General features: G+C 42.1%; 1 protein-coding gene across 1 annotated transcript in view; it reads right to left on the reverse strand.

Annotated features, from left to right (window-relative positions):
- The window catches only part of BMERB1 (bMERB domain containing 1), a 774,318-nt gene that overhangs the window by 366,444 nt on the left and 387,844 nt on the right, over positions 1-20,030 (reverse strand). The gene's annotated exons all lie outside the window — the stretch shown is intronic.

Here is a 20,030-nt window from a genome sequence, read left to right on the forward strand (position 1 = left end):
ATCAACATTTATACACATATCAGATTTATGTCACAAATTTCAACAATAGATAACAAACTTTGAGCAGTTATTAATACAAGAGCAAAGACCAACATATAGTTTATCAATTATATATAAACTTCTACTTCCTACTAGTTTCCTTGTTGAATTAACATGTATGAAAAAATGGAAAGCAGAAATAGAGAGGTCGATATCGCCATCAGACTGGGAGAAGGTTTTTATTTTTTTACACATAAACTATCATTAGCCGACAAAAATCAAGAAAGTAATAACAAAATCATGACAAGGTGGTATCAGAACCCAGTGGATTTACATAATATAAACAGAGAGAATTCGGAAACATGTTGGAGATGTCTTAAGGAAAGGGGCACAATGGCACATATTTGGTATTATTGCCCAATGGTGTTAGATTTCTGGTCTAAGATATTTTGTATCTACCAGAAAATAACAAAATCTAACATACAGTTAAATATATGTACCTAAATATTATCAATTTTTTCAGGGTAAATGAAATCTATTAAGGGAGATATTCTACGCCATATAACAGCGGCACGGACAATAATAGCCTAAAACTGTTGAAAAGCCCCACAATAGCAGAATGTGTATGTGAAATGAGCGAGATACAGGCCATGGAAAAATGTATTCTGTTTGAGAAGAATTCAAGTAAACAAACTAAAAAACTATGGCAACTATGGGAAGAAGTTTGAACCTCTGTAACTTACACAATATCTATGAGCATGACCGTATTCCCTTTTTTTCCTTTTCTCCCCCCCCCCGCCAACTGTGTGGGTGATGAATGATGGTTTAATAGTTATATGTTAATGTGGAGTTTTTTGTATAGCTTGGATATGGAAAAGACAAAGCAGTGTAAGCCCAGGTTCACACTGATCTGCGGGAATGAAGCTACTGGATTTCACTCCCACATGTCAGTCCCAATTTTGGCTGTGATTTCACAGACATCTGCATAGATGTCAATGGAAATCGCACCCTGAAATCACAATAAGTAGTACAGAAACTACTTTTTGAAATCGGTGCGGCACAAATGCAGTGTCGCACCAATTAGGATGGTGCCATTGCCAGCAATTGCTGCCGATTTGACATGTCAAATCACACCAATGTGAACCAGGGCTAAAGGTATTAATAGATAGTTAGAGATGGAACTGATGACTTTTTGAACAATAATTCTAGCACAAGAGCAACTAGTTAACTCTAAACTGATGAGCTATAAAGGCTTTTAAAGTGTCACCTATGGGGATTTTTGGGCATGATCGATCATTTTTGGCAACATCGCAGGCGCACACAATTTTAAGACATAGAATTTTTGGTATCTATTTACTTGATGCAACCTCATCTTTTATATTTTAACCAAAAATAGGTATTACATGATGTGGTTTTGCACTAACATTCATTTTATTATATATTTTACTGAAAATTAGCATTTAATAAACAGTTGCGTAAATATCGTTTAAAACAAAAATTTGCAGCTATCACCTTTTTATTCTACAGGGCCTCTGCTTTCAGAAAATATATAATTTTCTGGGGGTTTAATTAAATTTATTGCCAAAAATTAAGATTTTTACATGAATGCGAAAAATAAAAACAATTGCTCTGGAGCTGAATTTGTTTATCTGGTGGGAATGTTAAATGTACTAGCAGATTTAGATACACTAACAAATTGAAGCCAAACTCCAGCTCACACATTTTAAGCAAATAAAGTAACAATTATGTTCCTTTTGGGATAAAGGTTTTACATAACTAAATATTGGCTGATCATTGTAACCATCCTTATCAGTGTTAAATAAAAAAATAAAACTAATACAGTCAGCACTGATATTATACGTGATATCCACATATGGAAATATCAACAGATGTACTTAAATTGATGTTACCCCAAAGCAAATTTTATAATATATATATATATATATATATATATATATACACACATATACATACATACATACATATACACACACACACACACACACACACACACACACACACAGTATTTCAAAAAACTGAGTACACCCCTCACATTTTTGTAAATATTTTATTATATCTTTTCATGTGACAACACTAAAGAAATGATACTTTGCTACAATGTAAAGTAGTGAGTGTACAGCTTGTATAAGAGTGTAAATTTGCTGTCCCCTCAAAATAACTCAACACACAGCCATTAATGTCGAAACCGCAGGCAACAAAAGTGAGTAAACCCCTAAGTGGAAATGTCCAAATTGGGCTCAATAACCCATTTTCTCTCCCCGGTGTCATGTGACTCATTAGTGTTACCAGGTCACAGGTGTGCATGGGGAGCAGTTGTGTTAAATTTGGTGTTATCGCTCTCACTCTATCATACTGGTCACTGGAAGTGCAACATAGCACCTCATGGCAAAGAACTCTAAGGATCTTAAAAAAAGAATTGTTGCTGTACATAAAGATAGTCTAGGCTATAAGAAGATTGCCAAGACCCTGAAACTGAGCTGCAGTACGGTGGCCAAGACCATACAGCAGTTTACCAGGACAGGTTCCACTCAGAACAGGTCGACCAAAGGAATTGAGTGCATGTACTCAGTGTCATATCCAGAGGTTGTCTTTGGGAAATAGATGTATGAGTGTTGCCAGCATTGCTGTAGAGGTTGAAGGCATGGGGGGTCAGCCTGTCAGTGCTCAGACCATACGCCACACACTGCATCAAATTGGTCTGCATGGCTGTCATCCTGGAAGGAAGCCTCTTCTAATGATAATGCACAAGAAAGCCCGCAAACATTTTGCTGAAGACAAGCAGACTAAGGACATGGATTACTGGAACCATGTCCTGTGATCTGATGAGACCAAGATAAACTTATTTGGTTAGGATGGTGTCAAGCGTGTGTGGCAGCAACCAGGTGAGGCGTACAAAGACAATGCTTGCCTACAGTCAAGCATGGTGGTTGGAATGTCATGGTCTGGGGCTGCATGAATGATCTTGGCACTGGGGAGCTACAATTCATTGAGGGAACCATGAATGCCAACATGTACTGTGACATACTGATGCAGAGCATGATCCCTTCCCTTCGGAGACTGGGCCGCAGGACGCTATTCCAACATAATGACCCCAAACACACCTCCAAGATGACCACTGCCTTGCTAAAGAAGCTGATAGTAAAGGTGATGGACTGGCCAAGCATGTCTTCAGACCTAAACCCTATTGAGCATCTGTGAGGCATCCTCAAATGAAAGGTGGAGGAGCCCAAGATCTCTAACATCCACCAACTCCGTGATGTCGTTATGGAGGAGTGGAAGAGGACTCCAGTGGCAACCTGTGAAGCTCTGGTGAACTCCATGAACAAGAAGGCTAAAGTGGATGTAAACCCAATGTCATCCTTTCTAAACTACTGCCATAGTGGTTATCTATAAGGATATACATGCCTCCTGCATGTATCTTTATTGGTCAAATGTCTCCCCTCTGTCTGTTATGAGACCTGAAAAACAGCAGATTCTGTGGGTGGGTCTGTTGTCTGGAGCTCGGTGGGTGAGGGGGGGAGTCGTGATGTCAGTAGACTCCCCGCCCACCTCTACACTCCCCTTGTCAATATGCATTTTCTCCTGTGTATTTCTTACACTGAACTTCTGCTATGATCTCTAACATCCAGTGAAAAGACAGGAAAGTAACCACATGACTTCAGCATGCCAAATCATGCAGAGGTGTGGAACAGCCAATCTTTGCAGAGCTGCTGAAGAAAGGAGTGGGGGTGGGAATGAATAATTCATCTTCTTATGCCGCATACACACGGTCGGACTTTTCGACCGGACTGGTCTGACAGACTTTCCAGCAGACTTTCGACTGACTTTTTAATGAACGGACTTGCCTACACATGATCACACCAAAGTCCGACAGATTCGTACGTGATGACGTACACCGGACTAAAATAAGGAAGTTGATAGCCAGTAGCCAATAGCTGCCCTAGCATCGGTTTTTGCCCGTTGGACTAGCATACAGACGAGCGGTTTTCTGGGTCTGGCGGAATTATGACGTAAAGATTTGAAGCATGTTCCAAATCTAAAGTCCATCAGATTTGTGACTGGAAAAGTCTGCTGAAGGTCCGGTGAAGCCCATACACGATCGGATTGTCCGCCGGATTTGGTCCGTCGGTGTCTGTCGGACAAGTCCGGTCAAAAAGTCCGACCATGTGTACGCGGCATTAGGCTAGTGCACGAGATATGTAAATCACCTGTCACTCACAGCAAGGGAGAGGATTTGACGAAGTTTTTCTCTGTTTGTCAAGTTTTATCTCACTGAACAATAAAAGAAGATTGCTCAGAGCTGGATTAACTCTTTGTGGCAAGACTGGGCTCAAATGATAGGAAATCTTATACTCTATATTATGACATCAAAAAAAAAAAAAAAAAAAAATTATATTGTTTTGGGGTGACATCAATTTAAGTACATCTGTTGATATTTCCATATGTGGATATCACATTTAATATCAGTGTATAATTTTATGCTGTGAGTGAACTGACAATGAGTCAGCTGGTCTGAAAAAGTTTTATCTTTTAGCAGTTTAAGTCACACCATTTGGTTGCATGTCAAACACAACACTAATCACCAACTGCCCTGCGTTAAAGCAAACCCAAAATCAAAAAATGTAATATATTGCTTCTTACAAGTTCTTGGATGTGCTGGCTGCAATGGTTTGCTTTTTTTCAGTCCCTTTTATCCTGCTAACACACTCTCTTTCCTACAACGCTCAGTCACCATCAGTTTCCATTAGGAGCACAGGGGCGCCGCCCCCCTATTCCATGTGCCTGGCCCCTAAACTGCATGCAGGGTGCCAGGCGCATGGATTCCAATGGGTTTTTTTTTTTTTTTTTTTTTTTTTACTTTTTTAGAAGCACGTGATTAGAGCCAGAGGCTTCAAAAAAGGGTGCGCTCGGGGCATAGAGCACTGCACAATGAGCCCACTCAGTGTCACAATAGCAAATTAATATTCACTATTGTCTTCCCGAGTCTCCTCCTGGCCAGTCAGGAAAACCCGATTGGCCGAGAGGAGAACTGATTGTATTGGTCGGGATGTCTTGTTTGCCCCCCAAATATACAGTACCAGCCGCCACTGGTCTCCATTCTGTCTTAGAAGTTGCAGAAATACAGAACACATCCCCTCTTCTCATCTGCATAACACCAGAAATGTCCTTTGTAGTGCACAGAGATAACTAAAAACAAAACTGATAAGAGTGTGACACAAGCAGAGAGCATGGGAAGTTATAGGCTGACTAGATTTTTTGCAGGATCATCTTTCACACTATTCTGTTGCATAAACAGATATAACAAAACACTTTCAATAGCATATTTAGCAGACCAAAAAGGAGCAGATACAATAAATTTATTGTCAGGGCTTAAAAACGCTTTATGCAAATTAACAAAATAATACAGTTGGAGAATGAAGACTGGTGAAAGACTGCAAAGAAAGCCCTTATCAATTATCTTCACAGTGAAAAGGCCAATTAAAGTTGAGCAGGACACATTTCCCACTCAAGCTGTAATTTCTGAACTACTTTAACCTTTACTGAATTATTCTTTGCTGACAAGTCCATAGTCTATAGTGAAGGGAAGTCACAATACAAATCAGCTCAGCATCACATCTTGGGCCAAAAGAGGACAGAATTGTTATATTATATTATATTATATTGTTACCTCCATATATCACCTCTGAGACAATGAACAGTAATTTGCTTTGTTTTGTTTTTGTTTATTGGGGGTATAACTTGGTGGGGGAAAAGGGTATATGGGATGCCTATAGATCAAGTTACTTTGCCATCATATTAGTAAATTAAAACATTGTTTGAGCCTTGACGAAATGATGCTCATGGCATCTACAGTCTCTTTCCTGCATCTCCATGCAGATTTTTGCTCCTCCTCTGCGTAACTCCTTCAGACTATTGCTCCCAGGAATCCTTCCCTCCTGCACGACACTTCTTCTGTAGCACATTATGTTTGTCACATCCTCTTATATCTAAAAGAACCCACTCTGAATAGTCTCTAATGCTGACTCTGATTGGTTGCTGCTACTAGGCCAGAGGCCTGCAGTACCTCTCCCAGAGGCCTAGTAGTTTAATAGCATGTGCTGAATGGTGGACTACTGTTCCCAGCTAGTCCAGCTTGCAAATCCTGCGCCCTAGGGCCACATCGATTTGAAACTGTTGCCCACAGTCTCTCCTCTGATCCGGGACTCCTCATCAATGACCATGCAAAAATGAGGACTTCATCCATGAATGTGTAAGGGTGAAGTTCCCTCACAGACTTCCTGGCATGTCTGCACATCCAGCCCTCCACTGTGGTACACTCACAGACCTTTCTCTGCCCCGAGTCCATGATAAAGAACTTAACCGGATCGTACGTTCCGACAGCTTCTCTTGCCCCTCTGCTCCATGAACTCTTCATCAATGACCGTGTAAAGATGAAGAATTCACCCATGACCGTGTAAGGGTGAAGTTCCCTCACAGTTCTCCCGGGCCTCCTCCTGCAATCAACGCACCCCCCCCAGATGGCCTGTTACCTCAGCTTATATGGGAGGCCTGCCCCCTGCCAATTTCAGTTGGGGATTGGTCAGGGCTCCTCACATGAGCTGCCTGCCACTCCAGTGCTAGGCCCTGCCCCTTTTCCAGAACATTCTCCCTGGAAGCAGGGGAGGCGCCTCAGAACCAAAGCACAGGTGGTCACACCCACTCCCTGCCCCCCAGGTCAAAACAAAGAGGCCTAGCTTAAAGCATAGGCCTGCCTAAATTTACCTACACTGACAGTTTCCCTAGCAAAAATCCTATGCTAGCACCTACCTATGGTAGAGGGTGCTACATTTACAAAAAGAAAAGATAAATGAAAGCAGCAAGTAGTATTGCTACTTTGCCTAACCCTTTCCTGTCCAGAGGTAATCAAAACCTTTGTTACTAGACCAAGTTCTGAAGTTGTGGTATGCAGCAGTTTACTTAAAGTGGAGCTTCACCCAAAAGGGGAAGTTCAGGGTTAAGTCTTCTTCTTTCATATATGCCATGTCATTTTTTGGGGGGGGAAGTGGGTACCTAGTTTTGACAGGTATCCGTTCCCGCTTCCGCTCAGATCGCCTAGGCTTTACCTAGGCTCCCCTCTCCTCCTCCTTCCTGCAGTCTTCTGGGATGTGTCACAGGTACCATTCATAAAGTGCTGCGCAGCGGGCAACCGGATGTGAAGCCGCAAGCAGCACAGCCAGCTACCCACAGTTAAGAGGCCGACACCGGGAACCCGAGGCTAGTAAAAAACTAGCCCTGGTGAGAACGGCGCTGGACCCCTGGGCAGGTAAGTGTCTTGTTATTAAAAGTCAGCTGTGTAGCTGCTTTTGTATTTCCAGAGTGAAGAACGTCTTTAGCAATGACAACTTTGCATACCAAACTGATTTTTAAACCTTTTCTAGCACATTCCGTATAAGGCCTTCATATAGTAATATATTTTTAAAAAATCCATGAATATACAGTATATTTTATAATACGCAGATAAATGGACAAAAATGTTTAAAAAAGCGGTTTAGTTTGTTTAATGTACAGCGTATTACATATTTTATATAATACTATTTCAAATATTTTCACAAATTTCCTATTTATCCTGAGTACAAGGATCCAATATACTGTATATTTAGGTTTTGATAAACACATCAGCACTGTATAGTCAATAGCCAAGTGTGTATATTTTAGATGACTACATATAAGACATATTCCACTACAATGTTTGTAATTCACCGACAGGCCTGGGATGACATTAAGTATAGTAGAGCTAATGTGGCATATTAAATAAAAAACATTATGAGACTGTGTCCACTAAAAATATAACAAATATATCTTAACTGTACAGTACAGGGCATAGGTTGAATATTCGGTGATTGGACAGTGTTGCTGGGAACTCTCCCTCTGTGTATTACTATAACCCCACCCCACTCTGTGACCTCAGTTTTTTGTTAGTGTAAGTGATGGACCCCATCTCTATTTTGATGCTTTCTGGATAAAAAAAAAAATGCAGCAGGTAAGGTTGAACTTTGAAAGCACTGGAACTGACCTCACTGGTGTGAACTAAGTGTGCATGCAGAGAAAATATTTTGCCTATCATCTAGCATAAACGACACCACAACCCTTTAGAAGATTATTGAAAAAATGAGAGAAACTAAATGGAATTTTTGATGTGCCAAACCATAACAAATTATAAAAGTGAAAATTTATTCAAAAAGTAAAAATAAATACAAAGAGTAAATGTTGATAATACAGTACTAATACATGTGCTGACTGATGTCATCTCTACATGTTTTCTTCTTGATATTGACTTCTTCAGGAGATATATATATATATATATATATATATATATTTGAAAAGCAAAGCAATCAACAATTATAACAATTTCAATACATAAATGAATACAATTTCAATTTTTTTTTTTAAATAGCATTCATCGATTGAAGACAGCACAGAAAATAAGTCATTGACGGTCATAATAATTACCTGGATGTTCACAACCATTTGAGTAATTGGTCACCAACTCCACAGCAAGACTGGATAAAGAAAAAGATGGAGTGAACTCATTTCTGAATTGTAGTCAAATAATGACGCCTTAATCAGAAAGATAATAGACCTAGTTAGAACAGATTTCAACAGTCAAAGAAACAGTGAACAGCGCTGGAGAGCAGTGGTAAAGTTACCTTGAATTGAGTTTTCACCAACACATCCTTCTCCCTCCCATGCTGGACTGCTACTGACAACCTAAAATAGGTGCTGTTAATATACCCCCCACCACCCTCTGATAATTGGCTGTATTGGTGCCAAAATTAGAGGGTGAGGAAGCTAGATGACGGCCTAATGGCGCGACCTGAGTCGCACTGGAAGTGACGCCGTTACAGCAACGGTGTCTACCGGAAGTGATGCCCTAAAGATGGCAATTGCAATTGCCCTAAAGACTTTCTAACCGGGCGTAGAGATTATTAATCCACAAGTCCTTTTTGTCCCTTATATGGTAGACAATTTCGGAGGGTTTATTTTTAAACACCATGCTGCTTCTGAATCCATCATTGTGGGGAATCTGTTGGATCTGGTGGCCATAGGGACGCCCAGGGCGTCATTTTTGGTGTAACCTTTGGGTTTCACTGGGTGGCGCCGTTCACCGCTTGGCCGACCGATGTCCCATTTAGCTGGGTTGCTTTTTATTTCCCCCTCCTATTTTGTGGATTAACAATCTCTACTCCCGGTTAGAACATCTTTTTTCCGGCTTGCCCAATGGTCAGTTTGGGCTCTGATATGTTTTTTATGTCTCTTATCTTTTTTTTTGTAGTGTTTACTTCATTTCTTGCTGACACTTCTGGGTCTCTGATGGTTTCACATCACTTCCGGTCAACTGCCATCTTTAGGGTGTCACTTCCGGTAGACGCCGTTGCTGTAATGACGTCACTTCCGGTGCGACTCAGGTTGCGATATTAGGCCGTCATCTAGCATCCTTACCCTCTGATTTTGGTGCCAATACGGCCAAATATCAGAGGATGGAGGGGGGTATATTAACAGCAACTATTTTGGGTTGCCATTAGTGGTCCAGCATGGGAGGGGGAAGGATGTGTTGGTGAAAACTCAATTGAAGGTAACTTTACCACTGCTCTCCAGCGTTGTTCACTGTTTCTTTGACTGTTGAAATCTGTAATAACTAGGTCTATTATCTTTCTGATTAAGGGGTCATTTTTTGACTACAATTCAGAAATGAGTTCACTTCATCTTTTTCGTCATCTTTATCCAGTCTTGCTGTGGAGTTGGTGACCAATTGCTCAACCTGTGATTACAGCAAAATATGCTTCACCACAGGTTAAAAGCTATTCTAGATAACTAGTTGTATCTGGACTTTAGTGGTGATTGTTTTTTACCTTAGTAATGAATTCTGTAGCTTTTGGACCACTGACTGGTGGCTGTATTTCGGATACACCCCCCTCTATTGCCTCACCAAATGATCCGTCTGTTGATATCCCCATGACTATGGAGCCTCAATTTATGTGTAAATGGTTGTGAACATCCAGGTAATTATTATGACCATCAATGACTTATTTTCTGTGCTGTCTTCAATCGATGAATGCTATTTAAAAAAAAAAAATTGAAATTGTATTCATTTATGTATTGAAATTGTTATAATTGTTGATTGCTTTGCTTTTCAACAAATCTCTGTTTACTCCTAGTGCTTATTGTGCCTGATTATATATATATATATATATCTCCTGAAGAAGCCAATATCAAGGCGAAACATGTAGAGATGAAATCAGTCAGCACATGTATTAGTACTGTATTATCAACATTTACTCTTTATATGTCTTGTTTTTACTTTTTGAATACATTTTTACTTTTATAATAATAATTTTGTTCTGGTTTGGCACCTCAAAAATCCCATATAGTTTCTCTCATTTTTTCAATTACCTTCGAAAGGGATGTGGTGTCGTTTATGCTAGATGATAGGCAAAATATTGTCTCTCATTTTTTTCAATAATAAGCGTGCATGCAGTCAGGGTGCACTGAAAATGCACTGGAAAGTATCTGGCGTGAACCAACACATGAAAGTATTTTTCTATCTTTAGAAACTGCAGCTTGGCCTTGCATGCTACTATTAAGTATATGATCTACTATAAAACCATTGACCCCCCCCCCGGTTCTCCTTCTAGAATATATGTTGCATGCATGTTTTTAGCTCCCAATTGCATAACTTTATATTTATTAACATTAAACCTCATTTGCCACATAGTTGCCCAATTAAGGTGCATTGAAGTTGGCTGGTAAGTTGTAGACATCCTGTAAGGACATTTTTAACTATATACAGTCAGGTCCATAAATATTGGGACACAACACAATTCTAATCTTTTTGGCTCTATACACCACCACAATGGATTTGAAATGAAATGAACAAGATGTGCTTTAACTGCAGACTGTCAGCTTTAATTTGAGGGTATTTACATCCAAATCATGTGAACGGTGTAGGAATTACAACTGTTTGTATATGTGCCTCCCACTTTTTAAGGGACCAAAAGCAATGGGACAGATTAACAATCATCCATCAAACTTTCACTTTTTAATACTTGGTTGCAAATCCTTTGCAGTCAATTACAGCCTGAAGTCTGGAATGCATAGACATCACCAGACGCTGGGTTTCATCCCTGGTGATGCTCTGCCAGGCCTCTACTGCAACTGTCTTCAGTTCCTGCTTGTTCTTGGGGCATTTTCCCTTCAGTTTTGTCTTCAGCAAGTGAAATGCATGCTCCATCGGATTCGGGTCAGGTGATTAACTTGGCCATTGCATAACATTCCACTTCTTTCCCTTAAAAAACTCTTTGGTTGCTTTCTAAGTGCTTTCTAAGTGTGCTTTGGGTCATTGTCCATCTGCACTGTGAAGCGCCGTCCAATGAGTTCTGAAGCATTTTGCTGAATATGAGCAGATAATATTGTCCGAAACACTTCAGAATTCATCCTGCTGCTTTTGTCAGCAGTCACATCAATAAATACAAGAGAACCAGTTCTATTGGCAGCTATACATGCCCACGCTATGACACTACCACCATGCTTCACTGATGAGGTGGTATGCTTTGGATCATGAGCAGTTCCTTTCCTTCTCCATACTCTTCTCTTCCCATCACTCTGGTACAAGTTGATCTTGGTGTCATCTGTCCATAGGATGTTGTTCCAGAACTGTGAAGCCTTTTTTAGATGTTGTTTGACAAACTCTAACCTGGCCTTCCTGTTTTTGAGGCTCACCAGTGGTTTACATCTTGTGGTGAACCCTCTGTATTCACTCTGGTGAAGTCTTCTCTTGATTGTTGACTTTGACAAACATACACCTACCTCCTGGAGAGTGTTCTTGATGTGGCCAACTGTTGTGAAGGGTGTTTTCTTCACCAGGGAAAGAATTCTTCGGTCATACACCACAGTTGTTTTCCGTGGTCTTCTGGGTTTTTTGGTGTTGCTGAGCTCACCAGTGCGTTCTTTTTTAAGGATGTTCCAAACAGTTGATTTGGCCACACCTAATGTTTTTGCTATCTCTCTGATGGGTTTGTTTTTTTTTTTTTTTCAGCCTAATTATGGCTTGCTTCACTGATAGTGACAGCTCTTATATTGAGAGTTGACAGCAACAGATTCCAAATGCAAACAGTACACTTGAAATTAACTCTGTACATTTTAGCTACTCCTTGGGATAATGGGATAATAAGGGCATAACACACCTGGCCATGGAACAGCTGAGCATCCAATTGTCCCATTACTTTTGGTCCCTTAAAAAGTGGGAGGCACATATACAAACTGTTGTAATTCCTACACCGTTCACCTGATTTGGATCTAAATATCCTCAAATTAAAGCTGAAAGTCTGCAGTTAAAGCACATCTTGTTCGTCTCATTTCAAATCCATTGTGATGGTGTATAGAGCCAAAAAGATTAGAATTCTATCGATGTCCCAATATTTATGGACCTGACTGTAGCTTGGTGTCATCTGCAAGCACTGACATTGTACTTTAAATACCACACTCTATATACCGTATGTATCGGCATATAACATGCACAGGCATATAACACACACCCTAATTTTAAGAGGGAAGGAAAAAAGCTTTCTGCAGCCCCCTGCACAGTACACAGACTCCTGCACATTATGCAGCCCCCTTTACATTACACAGCCCCCTGCACATTAAACAGCCCCCTTTCATTATAAAGCCCCTCTGCACTCCCAGGAGACCCCCTCCTGTGACAGCACTGCCAGAATACTCTAAACTTAAGAAAAATCACTGCCAGCCCCTTCTCATACACTGCTCCTCCTGTGTCACTCATTCTAAATCTAAACCTCTACTGCTCCTCCTGTGTAACTCATTCTAAATCTAAACCTCTAAATACCTCATTAGCGCTGCTCTTTCATGGACCCGGTCACGTGACTGCTCTCCTCTGATTTACATGGACGGTCACGTGATTGCTCTCCTCCTCCAATCTAAAGTATTTTTTTTCAGTATTTTTTCAAAAAAAAAATACTGGTACATTCTACTGCCCTGTACACACGGTTGGACTTTGTTCGGACATTCCGACAACAAAATCCTAGGATTTTTTCCGACGGATGTTGGCTCAAACTTGTTTTGCCTACACACGGTCGCACAAAGTTGTCGGAATTTCCGATCGCCAACAACGCGGTGACGTACACCATGTACGACGAGACTAGAAAAGGCCGGTTCAGAACCAAGCGCGGCACCCTTTGGGCTCCTTTTGCTAATCTCGTGTTAGTAAAAGTTTGGTGAGAGACGATTCGCGCTTTTTCAGACTCGTGGCTTTCAGATCGTTTTCTGCCGTTCAGTTTGTGCTTGTGGGTTTGTATCTGCTCTTCAGTGCGTGCAGTCAGTTCGTATCGGAGTTTTCTGTGTGATCTTGCCCGCTCGTTGCTGTTTTTCAGGTCGCTCTTCACAGGCCTTGCTGTTCTTCAGTGCGTTCTGTTACTTCGTTCTGAGCAGCCGACCGTTTTCTAGCCATGTTTCCTATGCGTACTCCTCGTAGAGTTCATGCTGTGCGGGGGCTTGGTGTTGGGGTCCTGACCTTGACACAAGTCCAGTCCATGAACAGGGTGGGGAGGAGTTCATGGACCAAGAATTGGTTGCTTCAGCGTGACCAGTTCTCTCATATGCCTTTGCTCCGTGAGATCCGTGAGAATAATCCTGATGATTTCAGGAACTTTCTCAGGATGACGGACCCCGTGTTTCACCGTCTGTTGGCTTCGCTGACCCCCTATATCAGCAGGCAGGATACCTGCATGAGGCAAGCCATCACTCCGGAGCAGAGGTTGGTCGCTACCTTGCGGTATTTGGCCACAGGGAGAAGTCTGCAGGACTTGAAGTTCTCGACAGGCATCTCCCCCCAGGCTCTGGGTATCATCATCCCAGAGACCTGTTCTGCCATCATACAGGTCCTGCAGAAGGAGTATATGAAGGTAAGATTTTTATCCTTTTATATCACATTTTATTGTATTGAATGTTTGATAATATATTGTATTTCTTCCCTCATTCCCTAATTACCATGATTGTAATATGCTGTGAATGTCCCCTTTGTCCTCATGCATGCTGGATTGTTATGTAATTATTATGTTAGGTCCTTCATACATATTTGCCCTTCAATAACCTCCCCAGCATGGTGTCTCCTGCCCTATATTCACCTCATGTAGTCACTTAACAATGTATTTTATCAGCTCTATAGTAGTGCTTTACCCCAAACACCCCCTAAAATGTTTGGAAATGTGATTTTTGATTTCAATTCAGGCAGAGTGCCAGAGGATTTTTTTTGTGGTGTCCCACAATTTTTTTTAACCCTCCCTCCCCCAACTGCTAAGTCAGCTGATCCCAATTCTCTATCCTCAATCATCTATCTGCTGACTTTGCCAAACCCATACACACTATACCCATCTCTTTACTGGTCAGATGTATGGATGAATTCCCCAAAGCATGTAGTGCAAGGGCCTGCCTGTATACTTTCCAATGGTACTGTTTAAAGTTTTGTTATTCTATTATTATTTTGATAGGTAATAGCAGAATGTCCAAATGTCCTCAAATGTGTACTGTGTGTGTATTTATATCTTTGTATTATGACACTTCTTACCTGTCCAGTGGGCTGCCAATAGTGTAACTAAGGAGGGGCTGTTACAAGTAATACCCTGTATTTAGGCATTCATCTCTCAATGAAGTGAAGAGGGTTACCTGTCCAAGAGTTCCCCCCCTATAATGTTAGAAATGGCCCATGAGAGGGGGGGGGAGGGGGAATATGATAGGTGTACCTTATAATTTGGCCTTGTTAAATTCCCCTTAGTAAATGCTATCTGGAGGTTGCCCCATAATGTTTGTGTCTAATCTGCTTGCCATGTATCTTAGAAAAAATAGTAATGTTTATTGTTTTTTCCTCAACAGTTTCCTTCAACGCCACAGGAATGGCAGACTGTGGCCTCCCACTTTGCCCAGCGGTGGGACTTTCCTAACTGCAGGGGCAATTGATGGGAAACACGTCCACATCATCCCACCATCCAACTCGGGGTCGTACTATTATAATTACAAAGGGTTTAATAGTATAGTGATGTTGGCGGTGGTGTCGGCTAATTACGAGTTCTTGTATGTGGACGTGGGGAAGAATGGCCGGATGTCCGATGGTGGAGTGATCACCCAGGCGGAGTTCTACAGGCGTCATCAGAATGGCAGCTTGGACTTGCCACCTCCAGAGGACAATGTTGAAGGTCTCCCATTTGTGTTCGTTGCTGATGAAGCATTTGCGCTGGGGGACCACCTGATGCGGCCATTCCCGATGAGGACCTTCACCCCGGAACAGAGGGTTTTTAATTACCGGCTGGCCAGAGCCCGAAGAGTGGTGGAGAACACATTTGGAATCCTGGCCAGCCGGTTCCGATTATTTCTGACACCCATCCATATGGCGGAGTATAAACTGAACCATATAATACTTGCCTGCTGTGTTCTCCATAATTTTTTAAGAAAACATTCAGCCAACTATGCTGGCTCAGTTGGGCCTGAGGCCGGAATCCCTAATCCATCAACACTGACGGTGCTTGAAAGTGGCTGTCCTGGCTTGCCCTCTATGAATGCCCGTGATGTCCGGTTACGCTACCTGGAGTTCTTTGCGGGTAGGGGGGCTATCAATATGCCAGACAATCTGTGACACCTTTTTCAAATAAAAAACAACCAAAAGAAATTCTTTGTGGACATTTACTGCTGGTGTTTGTTTTAGCTGACCCTGACAGAAATGTGTTGAGTGCAGAAAATGTCGTGATTGGGTAACCTTATAAAAAACAGTGTTGGCTGGTACTTCCTAAATGCCAAAACACATTTCACTACAAGTGCACTTGCAACTGCACTGAACCTGCACTTGTAGTGCAAAGTGTATTTGCCCTTTGGAAATAACCCCCATTTTTGCATAAAACAGCAATTACATCACCCCAAAAGTGTTGTAGTGTTGAGACAATAATCCACACATTCTTGAGTAAGGCACTTTTTTATACTTGCACAATCACATGTGAATTTCCCAAAGGTTTTTAAAGCAAACCAACATGTTTGTTGTATAACAATGTTTGCAGTAGCATTCTCAAAAATCGAAATATCCATTTCAGATAAAACAGGCCTGTGTAAAACCAACAAGAAAGCCAAAAAACTTGAACTTACAAAGTTCACATATGGTAAAACCTGAAGGCTATATCAGACATGAGTATTTAGGAACTGTGTTTGATATAGCGTTCAGATGGGGGGAAATCACCCCTGGAAAAGCCAAATTTGGAAGATGCACACCAATTTACGAATGTCAACATGTGCTATCTGCCATCAGGGGGGATCAAGGGACGTGTTTTGGGGGAGCAAGCCCTTCCTCAATGCGACTTTATAATTGAGGAAGGGGTTGCACCCCCAAAACGCGTCCATTGATCTCCCGTGATGGCAGATAGCACATGTTGGCACACTGTGTGCATCCTCCAAATTTGGCTTTTCTAAACATTGTAAAAATTTTCGTAAAATAAAACAGGTGATTTTGTGGGGTTTAAATTCGCCCCAAAACATCAATGATGTTATTATTTTTTTTAATAACATCACTGATTTGTTGCTAGATGTTTTGCAATTGGAGATTACACCCCATGATCTCCCCGATGAGTATCTGGGCACTTTCAGATGTAAAGCGTTCTGGATCACGATCACTTAAAAAGAGATAAAGAACAAAAAAAAAGGTCTCAAAAATCTGCCAAAATCCATCTCTTTTACCTGAGCCTGTGGTCGCAGACACTCACCTGTTGTGGTGCCAATCTCCACCACATCTTCTTCTTCCTCCTGCTCAGCTTCTTGGGTTGGTATTTCCCCTTCTTCCAGAGGGGGGGGGGCTCTGGTCTCCTGGGATGAGGGATGTAAAACAAAAATGGTATACTTAGCACACAGATATTTGATGGCAGAACTAGAAATAGGAAACATTGCTTGGAAGTGGGGTACAATTGTCTATTTTAGCCGAGTTCCAAGATGTATCTTTTTTAATGTCCTTTGTCAAGCTGCAATACTTTACCTGTTTGGTACAAGCTTCACAGATGGAGACCCCCCTATAGTATACACTGGAGCACCTGTGTGGCCCCCCTAATAATAATGGTGTTCTTGTGTCCCACACTAGTGCTCCAGTGTCCAGATGTGAAAACAGCTGCTCAGTGTCCTCTCTTTACACACAATCTAGTTTGCATTTCATTCTAGTAACAAATCCATCTACATAAACAAATATTTGGCATCCAAGTAGGCCCCCAAAAATGTGTGAAAATGCATATGGCCTAAACAATGGTGTTCTAGAGGCCGAAAGAAAAATGTTTGATACGAACGAATAATGGGCCCATGAACATTAAAGTTGACCTTTTTAAACGTTACGATTAATAAAAGCATATGGAGCAGAACGAACGGAATAAAGACAGAAAGAATAGGAACACAGCACAACTACTTACTTTTTTGCAGCACTCTCCGGATCTTTCGGTACTGCTCTGGCTCTCTCAACTTCAGGTCCGACCACCGCTTCCTGAGCTGATCTTTTGATCTTCGTACCCCGAAATTCCTCTCAAGACTCCTGACCACTTTCGCCATGATCTTGGCCTTTTGGATATTGGGGTTGGGGTAAGGCCCATATTTTCCGTCATAGTCAGACTTCTTCATGATGTCGACCATCTCCAACATCTCCCCAAACGACATATTTGTGGCCTTAAAACGTCTCCTTCTGGATCGGGACGTGCCTGGATCCGGGCTTTCCTCCTCCTCCTACTCATTGCTAGAATTAGCACGCACCTGCTGTAACTCCGCCATGTGCTCTTCACCTACTGCGCCGAACGAAAAGGGGCTGGGAACACACTAGAAAGAACGTCAGGGGCGGGCGGAGTTACACGCATGCGCAGTGTGTATAAAGCGTAACACGCGTGCGTATTACGTACGATCTGTGAGCGGAGGAAGGAGCATTGGACGCGCCGATCGTAAGAACGAAGGTAAGAGACAAACTTGTGCCTATACTGCTTCTAGATTGAGGCCTATATTGTAACAAGATTAGGAGAGTTTTGTCTGACATTAGGCTTTGTCTTGTGTTGTGTCTTGCAGTGAACATGGATATCTTAATGAAAGATAATGACTTCATGTCAGTATTCATAGATATGCTAAGGGAGCTGCCCTGTCTGTGGGAGATTAACTACCCCCATTTCAAGAACCAAGCAAAGAGGAAGACAGCACTGGAGCAATTGTGTGAAATTGTGAAGCAGGTGATCCCCACGGCAGACATCACTTATTTAAAGATTTTCATTGGTGGCCTGAGGAGCACATATCTAAGGGAGCGTAAAAAAGTCCTGGATTCACAGAGATCCGGAGCAGCAGATGACATCTATGTCCCCAGGATGTTGTACTACGACAGGCTGCATTTTCTGGCAGGCCAGACTGAACCCAGGCCATCCCTCTCCAGTCTTCCTTCCACGCTTCCTTCCCCCCCGGCTGAGGCTTCTGACGCCCAACCTGGGCCTTCCAGGCCACATGTGGAGGAGCCCAGATTGAGCCAGGTATAGCATTCCTCTAAATATTTCTGCTTGTCCAATCAATGATGTTAACTAGATGTTAGTTGGGAGTACTAATTTAGGATTGTGATTGATGAAGCAAAAACTAAAACCATGTCCCTTTTTCATACACAGGGAAGTCTCAGCCAGGAGGTGGCCGGGCCGAGCCGGCTGGCTGATATCAAGGTCCCTCCACCCCCCCTGAAGAGAGAAAGTGGCAGTAGGACGAGTACCCTAGAGGAGGCGGCTATAGCATTCTTTTGGAGGGCTACAGAGGTCCTGGGAGCACCCCACACCATGCAGGAGAACATTGCTGCCTTCATAGCATATAAAATGCAGAGGATGGAGGAGGGCCAAAAAGTCTTGTGTGAGACCCTCATATCGGAGGCTCTGGAGAAAGGTATGAGGGGCCAAATTACACCTCACACGCATCTTTGGGATGGTCCTCCTCCTCCTCCTGCAGGTCCTCCTCCTCCTCCTCCCTCTCCTCCAGGTCCTCCCAGTCCTCCTCCAGGTCCTCTCAGTCCTCCTCCTCCTGCAGGTCCTCCTCCTCCTCCAGGTCCTACTCCTCCTCCTGCCACATCTCCAACTGCACAGCCACAGCCCGGAATGAAGCGTAAAAGGAAGACCAGGAAGTGAGGACCCTGGATCCAGTCTGGTCGGCCAAAAAATGCAGCCTCTTGTGGTACCACAGCCTGGGGACACAGATGTCATCTGCTGCTATCCGAGTCTCTGTGAATCCCAGACCAGACTGCACTCCCTTACATATGGACTCCTCAGGCCACCAATTTTGATGTTGAAGAATTGATGTCTGCCGTGGGGGTCCCAGGCTTCGCTAATTTCTCATGTTGATCCAGTGTTGCCTCCCTCTTTGTTTGGTTCTGAGCCCTTAATAAAGGATTTTTGTTTTGAATTATACTCTCCTATGTGTTTTACTTCAAAAATGACAGTTGGTTTGTGAGGATTCAGGTACATTTCAAATATACAATGTGAAATGAACAAGGGACACCAACACCAAACAATCTCCTGGAGATTAAATAATAAAAGATATCAATGGTGTTGGGGTAACTTGACACACAAAACACACACAAAAATATTCGGGAGTAAAAATAAAAATAACATTGAACAAAGATCAGCCTTGGAAAAAATCCAAACATTAAAGAAAAAAAAGGCTTAAAATCCAAAATAAAAAAAAATTAAAAAATATAAAACTGTCAGATGTGACAACTAATAACAATATATTCAGGGAATCCCACTAAAAAAACACAAATAAAAGTTTGTGAGAAGTGTGTGTGAATATGAGCAGCAAAACGGATTTTGTTGTCGGAAAATTTTATCTCCTGCTCTCCAACTTTGTGTGTCGGAAAATCCGATGGAAAATGTCCGATGGAGCCCACACACGGTCGGAATTTCCGACAACACGCTCCGATCGGACAATGTCCATCGGAAAATCCGACCGTGTGTACGGGGCAT

Source organism: Aquarana catesbeiana, linkage group LG06 (genome assembly GCF_042186555.1).
Source record: "Aquarana catesbeiana isolate 2022-GZ linkage group LG06, ASM4218655v1, whole genome shotgun sequence".
NCBI classification, from domain to species: domain Eukaryota; kingdom Metazoa; phylum Chordata; class Amphibia; order Anura; family Ranidae; genus Aquarana; species Aquarana catesbeiana.